Below are 12,142 nucleotides of genomic sequence, written 5' to 3' on the forward strand. Positions count from 1 at the left end.
CCCTCAACTCCCTTCTCCTCTCCATCTCCCCTTGTCCTCCGTGTTATCCCTTATGCTCCACAAATAAGTGAAACCATATGATAATGGGTTCTCTCTGCTTGAAATCCAGTCATTTCTTAAGTAGCTACTCCTTGTTGGAATTGGGAAAGAAGCATGAGTAGGACCTAATTTTGTGAAGAAGAGAGAGCTTTTAATCTTCATCGACAAAGTGAATCATCACTTGTAAATGCTTCTGAAAAGTATAAATTATTGCAAAAAACATTTGTAGGTTTTTAAGAAAAATGTAATTCCTTATCATACACATCGGTGGTACAAACAGCCTGGCCTGCTTCTTGCAAAGTGTTATACTTCTTTTGTCTTGAGGCCCCATTCTTAGAAGCTTGGGGTTGCTTCCATATGTACAAATTCTGGGTAATAAATTACCAAAAAGAAATGTTTAGTAACTATACACAGATAGTTGTATTTGATGTCCACATTGATCATCATTAACTTGGTGCCATTCGTTAATGTCCCATGAAACCTGATACTTTTTCTGATAGAGATGCAACTGTTACATCACCCTCCATCACCCACTGATGGATGTCCTATCACCTGTTCAGGAGGGTCTTCTGTCCTCCTGGCAGCATTAGCTACTTCTTCTTTCTTTGATTTATTTATCAAATATTTACTGAGCACCTAATCTATGGTGCTGGTATTCTCTGCTTGTAATACCACATGTCTTGTGCCTAAGGCTTTACCCTGCCTTTTTCAAAGTCCTGTTTTGATCGTTGTTACAGCACATGTCCTGAATACACTGGGGATTTTCTATGGTGTTTGGACTAATGGCAAAGTAAGGTAACTCAGATTTAATTGAATGCAGTATGTCTTCCTTGATGGAACCAATGAAAATTACAGGCATTTAAAAATTTGACTTACTTAAATAAGAACAAAGTAATTTCCTAAATTAATTAGTGTATCATTTATTAACTGCCATTAAACCCTTGTTAATTAAATAGAATGGTGAAGTTAAATAAAAAGATGGATAATTTCCTAAAGGGGATGAAATTGTGATTTAAATATCTTTCTTAATTGGTTTAGTAGACAAGCGCATATTGCAAAATTCATCTAGGACTGGGAACCGCAGGGTGATAAAGACAGGTAGAGCATTATGAGAACAGGAGACCGTGAGGATCATTTCCAGAGAATGATTGAATTCTGTTTTATTCTATTTCAGTGGTTATTAATTTTCCTTGGTTAAGAATTCAATATACATAAGTCAACTAATGTTTACCAAGTGTCTCTTACATGCCAGGCATTGAAGGCATAGGAGCTAAGGATTTATTTGAACAAAATAGATCCTTTTGAGAATTTGGTGAAGGCTAAGGACTCCTTCCAACAGAAAAAAAAAAAAAAAAAGAAAAGAAATACAAACATGCATATTCACACCAGTTTTTGCACACAAACTCTCAAGAGGTATATAGACCTTTGAAGTTCATCCATGGGGACCCCTGGGTCTGTGGATTCAATTTAAGAATCGCTGCCCCTTTGAAGGTATTCAAGCTAAGAATGATGGATATGTGCCATGGGTCTAGTCACTTAACCTCCCGAGGCTTCCATTTCCTTGTCTGTTAAATGAGGGCAGTAGGTGAAAGTCTTCCACTTCTAAAAATCCGTCTGTGAGCGGATGCTGCAAATATGCTTGTTTATTTATGTCATTACCTCTCTGTTGCTCATATTGGTGTGTGGGGATAAGAAAGAATGATACAAATAGAATAAGACTCAGAGAATGTTCTGGAGTTTAGAGACCAGATAAACTTCATGAGACAGGCAGTGGCAGTCTCTATGGTAAATTGTCCCTTGGTGAGTGACTGTCAGAGTTAGGACCTGGCTCTTATTTCCTGACTTCCAGCCCACAGGTCTTTCAGTAATGCTACAAGGATGTATGAGGATTTATCCCCACTAGTGCCCATAAAGTAATTATACTAGATTAATAACTATCACCTTGAATTGATATGCTAAATCTCACTTGTTTACTTACTGAATTAAGATACTTATCTTTAATTAGAGGTATTACTAATGAAAATATTTTATAGACTTGGCATGAAGGATACTTGGTGTGAAAGACATTTATGAAATTTAAGGGTATTTGGGAAATCCAGAAAGCTTTACTAGTGGCAATAATCTTAGTGTTGTTGGTTGAATTGTGGTCCCCTCAAATTTATACATTGAAGTCCTAATCCCCAGTATCTCAGAATATGACCCTTTTGGATATAGTCTTTATAGTGGTAATTGAGTTAAAGTTAAAATGAGATTATTAGGGTGGCCCCTAATTCAGTATGACTGGTATCCTTATAAAAAGGAGAAATTTGGAGATGCACTCACATAGGGAGAACACCACGTGAACATAAAGGCAGATCCAGATGACAGGTAGATGCATGACTCAATATTTAAAATATATGATATTTGAGCGTGTTACAAAAGACTAACATATAAGTAACTTATCCCCATCATTCATTAAATCTTACCATGGGAAATGTTGACAGTCATACAGTAATGTGACTTAAAAAAAAAGTTTCTGGGGGGACCTGGGTGGCTTAGTGGGTTAAGCCTCTGCCTTCGGCTCAGGTCATGATCTCAGGGTCCTGGGATCGAGCCCTGCATCGGGCTCTCTGCTCAGTGGGGAGCCTGCTTCCTCCTCTCTCTGCCTGCCTCTCTGCCTACCTATGATCTCTCTCTCTGTCAAAAAAAAAAAAAAAAAAAGTTTCTGGGGTGCCTGGGTGGCTCAGTTGTTAAGTCTGTCTTCAGCTCAGGGCCTGATGTCAGGGTCCTGGGTCCCAGGCCCACATTAGGCTCCCTGCTCAGCGGGAAGCCTGCTTCTCCCTCTCCCACCCTCCCTGCTTGTGTTCCCTCTCTTGTTGTGTCTCTCTCTGTCAAATAAATAAATGAAATCTTAAAAAAAAAAAAATTGAATAGATACTTCCTGCCAACAAGAAATGATATGAATTACTGAATCTGTTAAAAAAAAAAAATTTCCGCTTATTGTTACAATGTGCCAAATATTATGAGGCATACAAATATACTCTAAGCTACTTTGTTTAAATTTGTATCTTCCTAAAATCTTAATAATTCAGTAATAATAAGTGCTATACCTTTTTTATTCCACTTAGTGATTCATGTATTTACTGAAGGCAACAGTATTTGAGTTAAAGCTGTGGTTCCAACATTAAATCATTCTACCACATTTCACAATGAATATTTTTAGCAAATATTTTCCAGTAACTGTTTTTTTAGAAAAATAGTAAAAAAAAAATTCCACTATTTGCCCTGATCTGAAAAATATTTCTGGCATTCACAGTTAAATATTTTGACAGTCAGGGGTGCCTGGGTGGCTCAGTGGGTTAAAGCCTCTGCCTTCGGCTTAGGTCATGATCCCAGAGTCCTGGGATCGAGTCCCACATCGGGCTCTCTGCTCAGGAGGAGCCTGCTTCCCTTCCTCTCCCTCTGCCTGTCTCTCTGCCTACTTGTGATCTCTGTCTTTCAAATAAATAAATAAAATCTTAAAAAAAATTTTTTTTGACAGTCATGTGAATTTAATATGAGTAAAACAAACTCTCAGATACAAGGAAAGACACCACAGAAAGAGATAAAATAATTGTTTTGGAGTAAATTATTGTTTATTCCATGGCATAATTTAAATGCATAAAATGAAAGCATTTTTAGCTGCTTATAATAATTTTTATAAGCATATTTAAAAAAATAATTATCACTATAAATTATTGGAGAATATTCTTAGCAATATTATAAAATGTATTGAATATTTTAAGTTTGAGATTTTTATGGTGATGGGGTAAGTCAAGACAGCAATTTTGGACTCTGAGGAATGGACTCTTACGTAGTTAAATTAGTTTAACCAACGTTTATAAGCTGATAAAAATAATATATTTATTTTCACATCCAAAATACGTAATAATGTTTACATGTGATTTACATTTTATTACATTAATTACATAAAATTATTCATGCACAGCACCAAGGTCATTTGCCTGGCACAAGGAAAGATGTTCAGGATATTAGTTGCAACCCTCACCTCCTAATTAAATTTAACAAAGATGTCAGTTTCATACTCTTGTGCCCAACATAATGCTAGACTAATTAAGAAAATATATTTTTTGTTTAATTTATTTAAGGTATAAATGTATCTCATGGTTTGAGAAAAACTTTAAAGAGTAGTATTCAATCCAATTAATGTAGACTGAGGTTTCAAATTAAAGCCGGTAAGAATTAAAAAAAAAAAAGATTATGACATTGTCTCTACCCTTGAGGAGTTTTGTTGCCACAATTTGAGAATAAAACCACACGTAAATAAGTACTCTGTTGCTTTATATAAATGGTAGCTAAGTAGCTGTTTAGGGAAGGGCAGTAATATGACCTGGAGTGATCAGATAGAATGTGAACTGAATCTTAATGAATGGAAAAGGAAGTGGAGAGAGAGACAGCTTCCTGGGAAAGTAAGTGTTTTCTCATTCATAAGCAGAGCAAGTAGGTTTTATTTATTTATTTATTTGAGAGAGAGAGTAAGTAAGAGCATGAGAGGGGAGAAGGTCAGAGGGAGAAGCAGACCCCCCACGGAGCCGGGAGCTCAATCCCAGGACTGATGCGGGACTCAATCCCAGGACCCCGGGACCACGACCCAAGCTGAAGGCGGCCGCCCAACCAACTGAGCCACCCAGGCACCACAGCGCAAGTAGTTTTTAAAACTATTTTTTTTTTAACTTACTGTGCGAACTGTGATGTTTGCTGATGTCCTGTTAGGTTTGAGGTTATAAGATCATCCTCTAATATAGGTGCTTTGCTTAGGGTCGTTTTCAAAATCTCCTTGAGAGATTCCAAGGACTCAGAACAGCGAAAACAATCTTCAAAAAGAACAAAGTTCGTCAAAGTTTGTGCTTAAGCCTTCTTAGCCACTTAGAGGTTTAACTTCTACCATTGGGGTGGTGTGTGGCTTCGAGTTCAGGGAGTTTAATTTTGTTGTTGTACCTTTTCAGTCAGGAGCTAGTAGCTTGGAGCTTCCTTCCCTCATGGCTCCTGAGAGGTGCTGGGGAAATATAATTAAAAGCAAAATCTTCTCCCAACCCGAAAACCTCCCAGAAAGCCTCACCATAGATGTGGTAGAGAGAGAGAAAACCATTTTGTTATTGAATAAGCATTAAACCAGAAAGTCATGTGGATCACAAGCAATCCACTAAGACATGACAAAGACCGAAAGAAATATCAGCCTGACATATAACCAAGCAGATACAACAAATTATGAGCGTGTTTTCCAGATAAGCAGTGTCTTGTCAAGTAAGGGGACCTAGCAGCCTCTTTGCTACACGTAGTACATATTTGTTGTACCTGGTAATTGGGAGTGGCCACCTGTATTGACTTTATCAATAAAGGGGGAAAACAAACTTCTTTTAATGACAGGACGTAGTTTTGCAACCTGGAAAAGGCCCCACTGAATTTAGACTCCTGCCTTCCCGCAGAAGCTAGGAGACAGGAATGTTCTTTCCCTTGAGGACTCCCAGATCTTTCTAGACATTACTGGGTCGCAGAGCACAAAAAGGCTGATTTTGTCTTCAAAGGGATTTATATACATTTTGAAGAGAGGAGAAAGTATGTACAAGTTTTCTTTAAATGACCTGAGAAAAAAGAAGCAAGGGAAATCTCTCCCCTCGTTTTCAACAGAGAGAGTTAAGTCTCTTATTTCTAATTGCATTTGCTGTTACAGGGGAGGCACAGGCTGCCAGGGATGACTGTGATGTTATTTTTTAAGCCTGTTTTCTTATGAGTTGCCCCTTAGAGCAGCTTATCATTCATTCTGTTTGGTCAGAGATTGGATTTAAGCCCCTTGTGCCGGTGTGTCTTCTCTCCTGTGTTGATGAATCTGTGTCCAGCTTGGGGAGTGCTTTCAGTGTTTCCCATGTCCTGATGGCTCTGAGTGGAGGCAGCCGAGTGTATTTGCACAGCCTTCCCGACTCCCAGAGTTGATTCTGACCCAGGACACCTCTTGATGACTGCCCCTTCCCTTGATCCTCTCCATTAAACTTCTGGCTGCTCGGCTGTTTTGCTCTAGAAAGGAGCATCCAGCCACTTCTTAATTGCCCTCCACTAAGATCTGTGTTGTTTTTCAACAATGCCCTTAGGCATGGAGTTCTTCACTCTCAGTTCCAATTAAGTCCATTTTCTCAGAGCTGCAAAGCTCCTTGTCATTATGGCTTGCCTTTCCTCCAGGGCAGAACCCCTGTACCACTCTACCAAATTTGGATGTGAGGACACCCCTGCTCTAGGAGTATGCACTGAGGTAGGAGGGGGGAAATGTTGGCAGCCCCTGGTCTTCTCAACTTGCCCCTCCAGGCAATGAGCATTCACCCTTTGAATGAGCTGGAGGGGTGGCGATTGGGGCCCCAGGAGCATCTGGGCTTCTGTGTCTGGGGTAGAGCTTTTGCCTTTTGAATAGAGGGCTGGGTGGAGGGGGAGAGACCTGATCCTCTTAGCAGGACTTGCCTAGAATAGAGCTTCCTAGAATAGATGAGAAACATCTGCACCCTGCCCATCTTGGACTGAAACGGTAATCCCGGATGGGGAGCTGGCAGGGAGATGGAACTCCCATTTTCTTGGCTGCACATGAATAAAGCTTCTGTAATGAAGAGCTGGGGGAATAGTAAAGGAGGTTATGGTTCAAATACTCCTATTTTTACTGATATTTAGTAGATTTTCTTGAATGAATATTTCTCCATTTGCTGTATGCCCTTAGGACAATTTCTAAAGACTTTAAATAAATAAAAATTATTTTTTAGTAGTTGAATGCTTTGCTAGAGAGTCCATTGAGCTCCTTGATTGAACATTCCAGAAGTCCCAATTCTCACATTCATTTTGGAATATATTTCACTGGATATAATATTCTGGAATTATGGGTTGGCTTGTTACTGTTACTTGTTTCTTTAAGTAGTTTAAAGACATTTCTGTATTTTGGCTTACATAGTTTTTGACAGTTTGCTGTCATTTTATATCTTTGTTCTCTGTATGTAATGCTTTTTTTCCCTTCCTCTGTTCAAGATTTTTTTTTCCTTTGGTTTTCAGCAGTTTGACTGTAATATGTAACATGTAATATGTAATATGATCAGATATATTTTTTCCCCCAATTTTTCTCACTTGGAATTCTTCTGAACTTTTTGGATTTGTGTTTCTTGTTATTAATTTCAGAAAAATTCTCAACAATTATCTCTTCAGATATTTCTGTTGAACTGTTACCTCTTTCTTGTCCTTCTGGTGCTCCAATTACATCCATATTAAACCATTTGATATTGTCCCCCAAATTCTTAGGTGTTCTGGGTTTTTACTGTTTTTGTTATTGTTTTTTTCCCACTTTGTTTTCACTTTGTGTTTTTTTTAATTAACATATAATGTATTATTTGTTTCAGGGGTACAGGTCTGTAAATCGTCAGTCTTAGAAAATTCATAGCACTCCCAATAGCACATACCCTCCCCAGTGTCCATCACCCAGCCATCCTATCCCTCCCACCGCCCTCCCCTCCAACAACCCTCAGTTTGTTTCCCGAGATTAAGAGTCTCTTAGGGTTTGTCTCCCTCTCTGATTTCATCTTACTCATTTATCCCTCCCTTCCCCTATATAGGATCCTCTGTCTTGTTTCTCAGTTTCCTCATATCAATGTGATCATACAGTTGTCTTTCTCTGATTGACTTATTTTGCTTAATATTCTATCATCTAGTCCCATCCACATCATTGCAAATGACAAGATTTTGGTTTTTTTGATGGCTGCCTAGTATTCCATGGTATATATCTACCACATCTTCTTTATCCCTTCATCTGTTGATGGACATCTAGACTCTTTCCATAGTTTGGCCATTGTGGTGGGACATTGATGCTATAAACATTGGGGTGCATGTGCCCATTTGGTCACTACATTTGTATCTTTAGGGTAAATACCCAATAGTGCAATTGCTGGGTCGTAGAGTAGCTCTATTTTCAACTTTTTGAGGAACCTCCATACTGTTTTCCAGAGTGGCTGGACCAGACTGCATTCCCACCAACAGTGTAGGAGGATTCCCCTTTCTCCACATCCTCGCCAACACCTGTTGTTTCCTGACTGGTTAACTTCAGCCATTCTGACTAGTGTGAGGTGGTATCTCACTGAGTTTTGATTTGTATTTGCCTGATGCCGAGTGATGTGGAGCACTTTATCATGTGTCTGTTGGCCATTTGGATGTCTTATTTGCAGAAATGTCTGTTTATGTCTTCTGCCCATTTCTTGATTGGATTTTCTATTCTTTGGGTATTGAGTTTGATAAGTTCTTTATAGATTTTAGATACTAGCCCTTTATCTGATATGGCATTTGCAACTATCTTCTCTCAGTTGGGATAATTTCTGTTGATTTATTTTCAAGTTCATTGAACCTTTTCTCTGTTACATCCAGTTGCCTATAAGTCTATTGAGAGAATTCTTCAACTCTGATGCTGTGCTTTTCTTTATTTACAAAATTCCCTTCCCTTCCCTTCCCTTCCTTTCCCTTCCCTTCCCTCCCCTCCTCTCCCCCACTCTCGTCTTCACTTTTCTCTTTAGAGAGACAGCATGCGTGTGCACAATTAAGGAGAAGAAGAGTAGAGGAAGAAAGAGAGAGAGCATCTTAAGCAAGGTCCATGCTCAGGAAGGAGCTGGACACAGGGCTCAATATCACAACTCTGAGATCATGACCTGAGCTGAAACAAGAGTTGGATGTTTAACCAACTGAGCCACCCAGGTACCCCATGTTTCTAGAATTTCTATTTGATTGTCTTATATATATATATTCCATTTCTTTTCTAAAATTCTCCATCTATCATTCAAGCTGTCTATTTCTACTAGAGGATTTTATATATTAATCATAATTATTTAAATCTCTATTGTTAGTTTTAACATCTGTTTCTACCTCTGTTGGCTGCTTTACTTCTTGACAATGGCTTGGTTTTAGTTTCTTTCTGTATCTCTTACTTTTTTAATTGAATGTCAGAAATGCATAAAACAACATCAGAGACTAAGGTAAAAGGTAGATACATCTGGAAATGGACATGTTTTCTCTTCTCTCAGGTTAGTCAGTAGTTTTGCTGGGTTTATTATTGATCTGCTTACCTTAAGTATAACCTAGACTTCAAATTCCTCCATCAGAGGATGACTGATACTTGTACTTGGTGTATAGCCTGACATGAAAAAAGGATTTTTTCTTGATTTTCCTGCTCCAACCTCAGCCTTCAGTGGGCTCTTCACCCTTGTGCCAGAAAGTTTTCTCTTCACGCTCTTATCTCCCTGCTCCCCACAAAGTGGCATACTGCTATTGCTTGTCACTTAGTGCAACAATTTTGATGGGGACATGGGCTTTCTCAATTCTCCTGCTCTGTTTTCAGTGCTGGATACATGCTGTGAGCCTGGGCCTCCAGGCTAAGGGCTTTCTCAGTCTTTCTGCCCTTTCATGGCAAGGCACTTTGTTCTGTATTTGTGGGGAACTCTGGTAGGAGCAAGTTTCTCACTTCACCTCCAACAGTAGAAGACCTTTGCTTTATATCAGTGCAGGATCCTGGGCCTGAGTAAGTTTTCTTCCCTTCTTTCAGCAGCTGGATAAGATATCTGAGGATCTGTGCCAGTCCATTGAGGCCAGGTAAGTGAGCATAGATGGGTCTTGTGTTCAGAAACCTATACTTAGAAACCTATTTTCCCCTTCATATTTAGTAAATTTTTCCTTTAAAAATGGTTGCTCATCTCATATAAGGACAGAAGTATTTGCTAAAGAGAAACAAGGGGAGGAATACTTCTTTGTCCATGAATGGACCCACCATACTTTAAGGACTTGCACAAGATGGGAATGATAGAAATCAGAGCAAGAGAACCACTGGGAGTAGCCACATCCAGGAAGGCAGAGTGAGAGCTGGGGCATGGTCATCTCTTCCATGCCTTCCAGAGTTTGGTCAACCTGTGTTTTATGTAGGTGAGTGGCTTTTCCCTCCCATGCTCCCCACTGAAGCAGAGTGCTAAGGGGGAGAACAGAGAGACCTTGAACTTTAAGATCCAAGCTCTGACCCTTACTGTTTATGTAACATCAGAATAATCCCTAGAGCTCAGCCCGACTTGGCAGCTGCCTCTCTTGCCAACCTTGCTTGGCCCACTGCCTGTGCTCACTGGCCTGTTGATTCTTGTTTCTGGCTGACCACTGTACTTGCTGTTTGCTCTGCCCGGAAGTTCCTCCCACACACTTTATGCTGGCAGGCCCTTTTTCTTTTTTCCCATCTCAGGCTCACATACTGCCTCTTCAGGGAGGCCCTCCCATCAAAATGACCTCTTCCCACCCAGTCCCTCACATGATTTTATCAAACCTTTCAGAGAGCTGATTATTTCTGATATTATCTTGTGTATCTGTTTGTTTTCTTGCCGTTGTCTGTCTTGCTCCCTCTGGGTTATCAGCTTTGCAGGCCAACAACCTGGTATGTCTTGCTGGCTCCTATGTTTCTCACACTAGGACCTGGCACTTGGTAGACATGCAGTAAATGTTTATTGAATTAATTGAATGAATGATTGTGAATGAAAGAGATAAATAGTTATATACATGTGTGCTGTGTCAATGCATTTATTTATGTTTTGACTTGTTCCATGAAAGGGCATGAAGTGGCTTACAAGAAGCACCCAGCTGTGAATCTGGGAACCAACTAATTTTTCATTTTGCTGATGCTTATGCCATTTTCATTGTGATCTGCTTAGTTAGTTGCAATAAAGGGCATAGATTTCATTTTCTGGTCCTCGCTGGCTATGTAAAATGGCTGCTTCTTTTTTCCTGTACATCGTACTGTTATTAACCTATTGCTACAATTGAGTTATTTATTGAATCAGCCCCTGATAGATACAGTATAAAAATCTAGGAGCAACTAGGTGTGCCTTGGTGGCTCAGTCAGTTTGTGTCTGCCTTCAGCTCAGGTCATGATCCCAGGGTCTTAGGATCAAGCTCCATGTGGGGCTCCCTGCTCAGCGGGGAGCCTGCTTCCCCTTCTCTTGTTCCCTCTGCCACTCCCCCTGCTTGTGCTCTCTTGCTCTCTCTCAAATAAATAAATAAAATCTTTAAAAAAAATAAAAATCTAAGAGCAACTAAAATGATATGCTTTATCAACAAAGAGAGGATAGTCCAAGATGGCAGAAGAATAGGAAACCTCAGTATTGTCTGGTCCCAGGATTTCAGCTAGATAGGTATCAAACCATTCTGAACACTTCTGAACTCAGAGATCTAAGAAAAGAATAGCTACAACTCTACAGATAGAAAAGCAACCACTTTTTGCAAGGTAGTAGATGCAGAGAAGTGAACACCAGGCGATATATAGGAAGACAAATGGGGTGGGGGTGGAGAAAGTCTCTGTAACCTGGCTACTGGAAAGTGATAGAGCAGTGGAGCACAAAATCAGAACTTTTAAAGTCTGCTCCACGGAGGGACATCCCTGCCTGAAAGCTGCCCAGATGGCAAGCAGGGTGGAATCCTAGGTGGGACAACGTATCTCAGGATCTTTGGGTTCACGGGAGACTGGGGGTGCCTGAGTGCATCAGAGTTCCCAGGCATCGGAGTGGAAAACCAGCTGCAGTCAGCAAGCCCAGGAGTGGGCTCAGCTCAGGATTGCCATACACTGCAAAGTGTGGGGCAGTTGGGTGACTGCTCTCTGAGTAGCAGTCCAGCAAGCAGCAGAAATGGTGAAATCCCCCTTCCTTCCCCAGGAGGAGTGACGCAGGTGTGCGCCACAGGAGTCTGCAGGGTTTGGACATTGCAAATGGGATCATCGTGTGCCTGAAATAGAAACACTCGGTCAGAGGCTAGGTGAGCATGGAGTGTGGCCAGAGACTAGGGACACAGGAATGATTGACTGCTTTTCTCGAAGGGCTCACCGAGGAGTGGGGCTCCCAAGCATTCAGCTCCAGGGCCAGAAATTGGGAGGCCCTGTTTTCATTCTCATACTCTAAAGCAGAACAGAAAGCCTTCAGGGAACAAAAGCTACATAGAGAGATCCAGAACAGCTTTCTTAACTGCCCCCTGGCAAGGGCAGTACAGTTCTGCCCAGGGCAAAGACACTTGAGAATCAGAGCAACAGGCCCCTCCC

The 12,142-nt window shown here is 40.5% G+C and overlaps 1 long non-coding RNA gene across 1 annotated transcript; it reads left to right on the forward strand.

The window, feature by feature from the left end:
• Positions 1-8,770: 8,770 nt before the first annotated feature.
• LOC116872254 lies at positions 8,771-11,822 on the forward strand. The gene is made up of 3 exons (XR_004383622.1): positions 8,771-8,781; positions 9,626-9,672; positions 11,763-11,822. It is a non-coding gene; the product is annotated as an uncharacterized LOC116872254 (long non-coding RNA).
• The last annotated feature ends 320 nt before the right edge of the window (positions 11,823-12,142 follow it).

This window comes from Lontra canadensis, unplaced genomic scaffold, assembly GCF_010015895.1.
Source record: "Lontra canadensis isolate GAN:19392208 unplaced genomic scaffold, GSC_riverotter_1.0 scaffold1, whole genome shotgun sequence".
Taxonomy (NCBI): Eukaryota; Metazoa; Chordata; class Mammalia; order Carnivora; family Mustelidae; genus Lontra; species Lontra canadensis.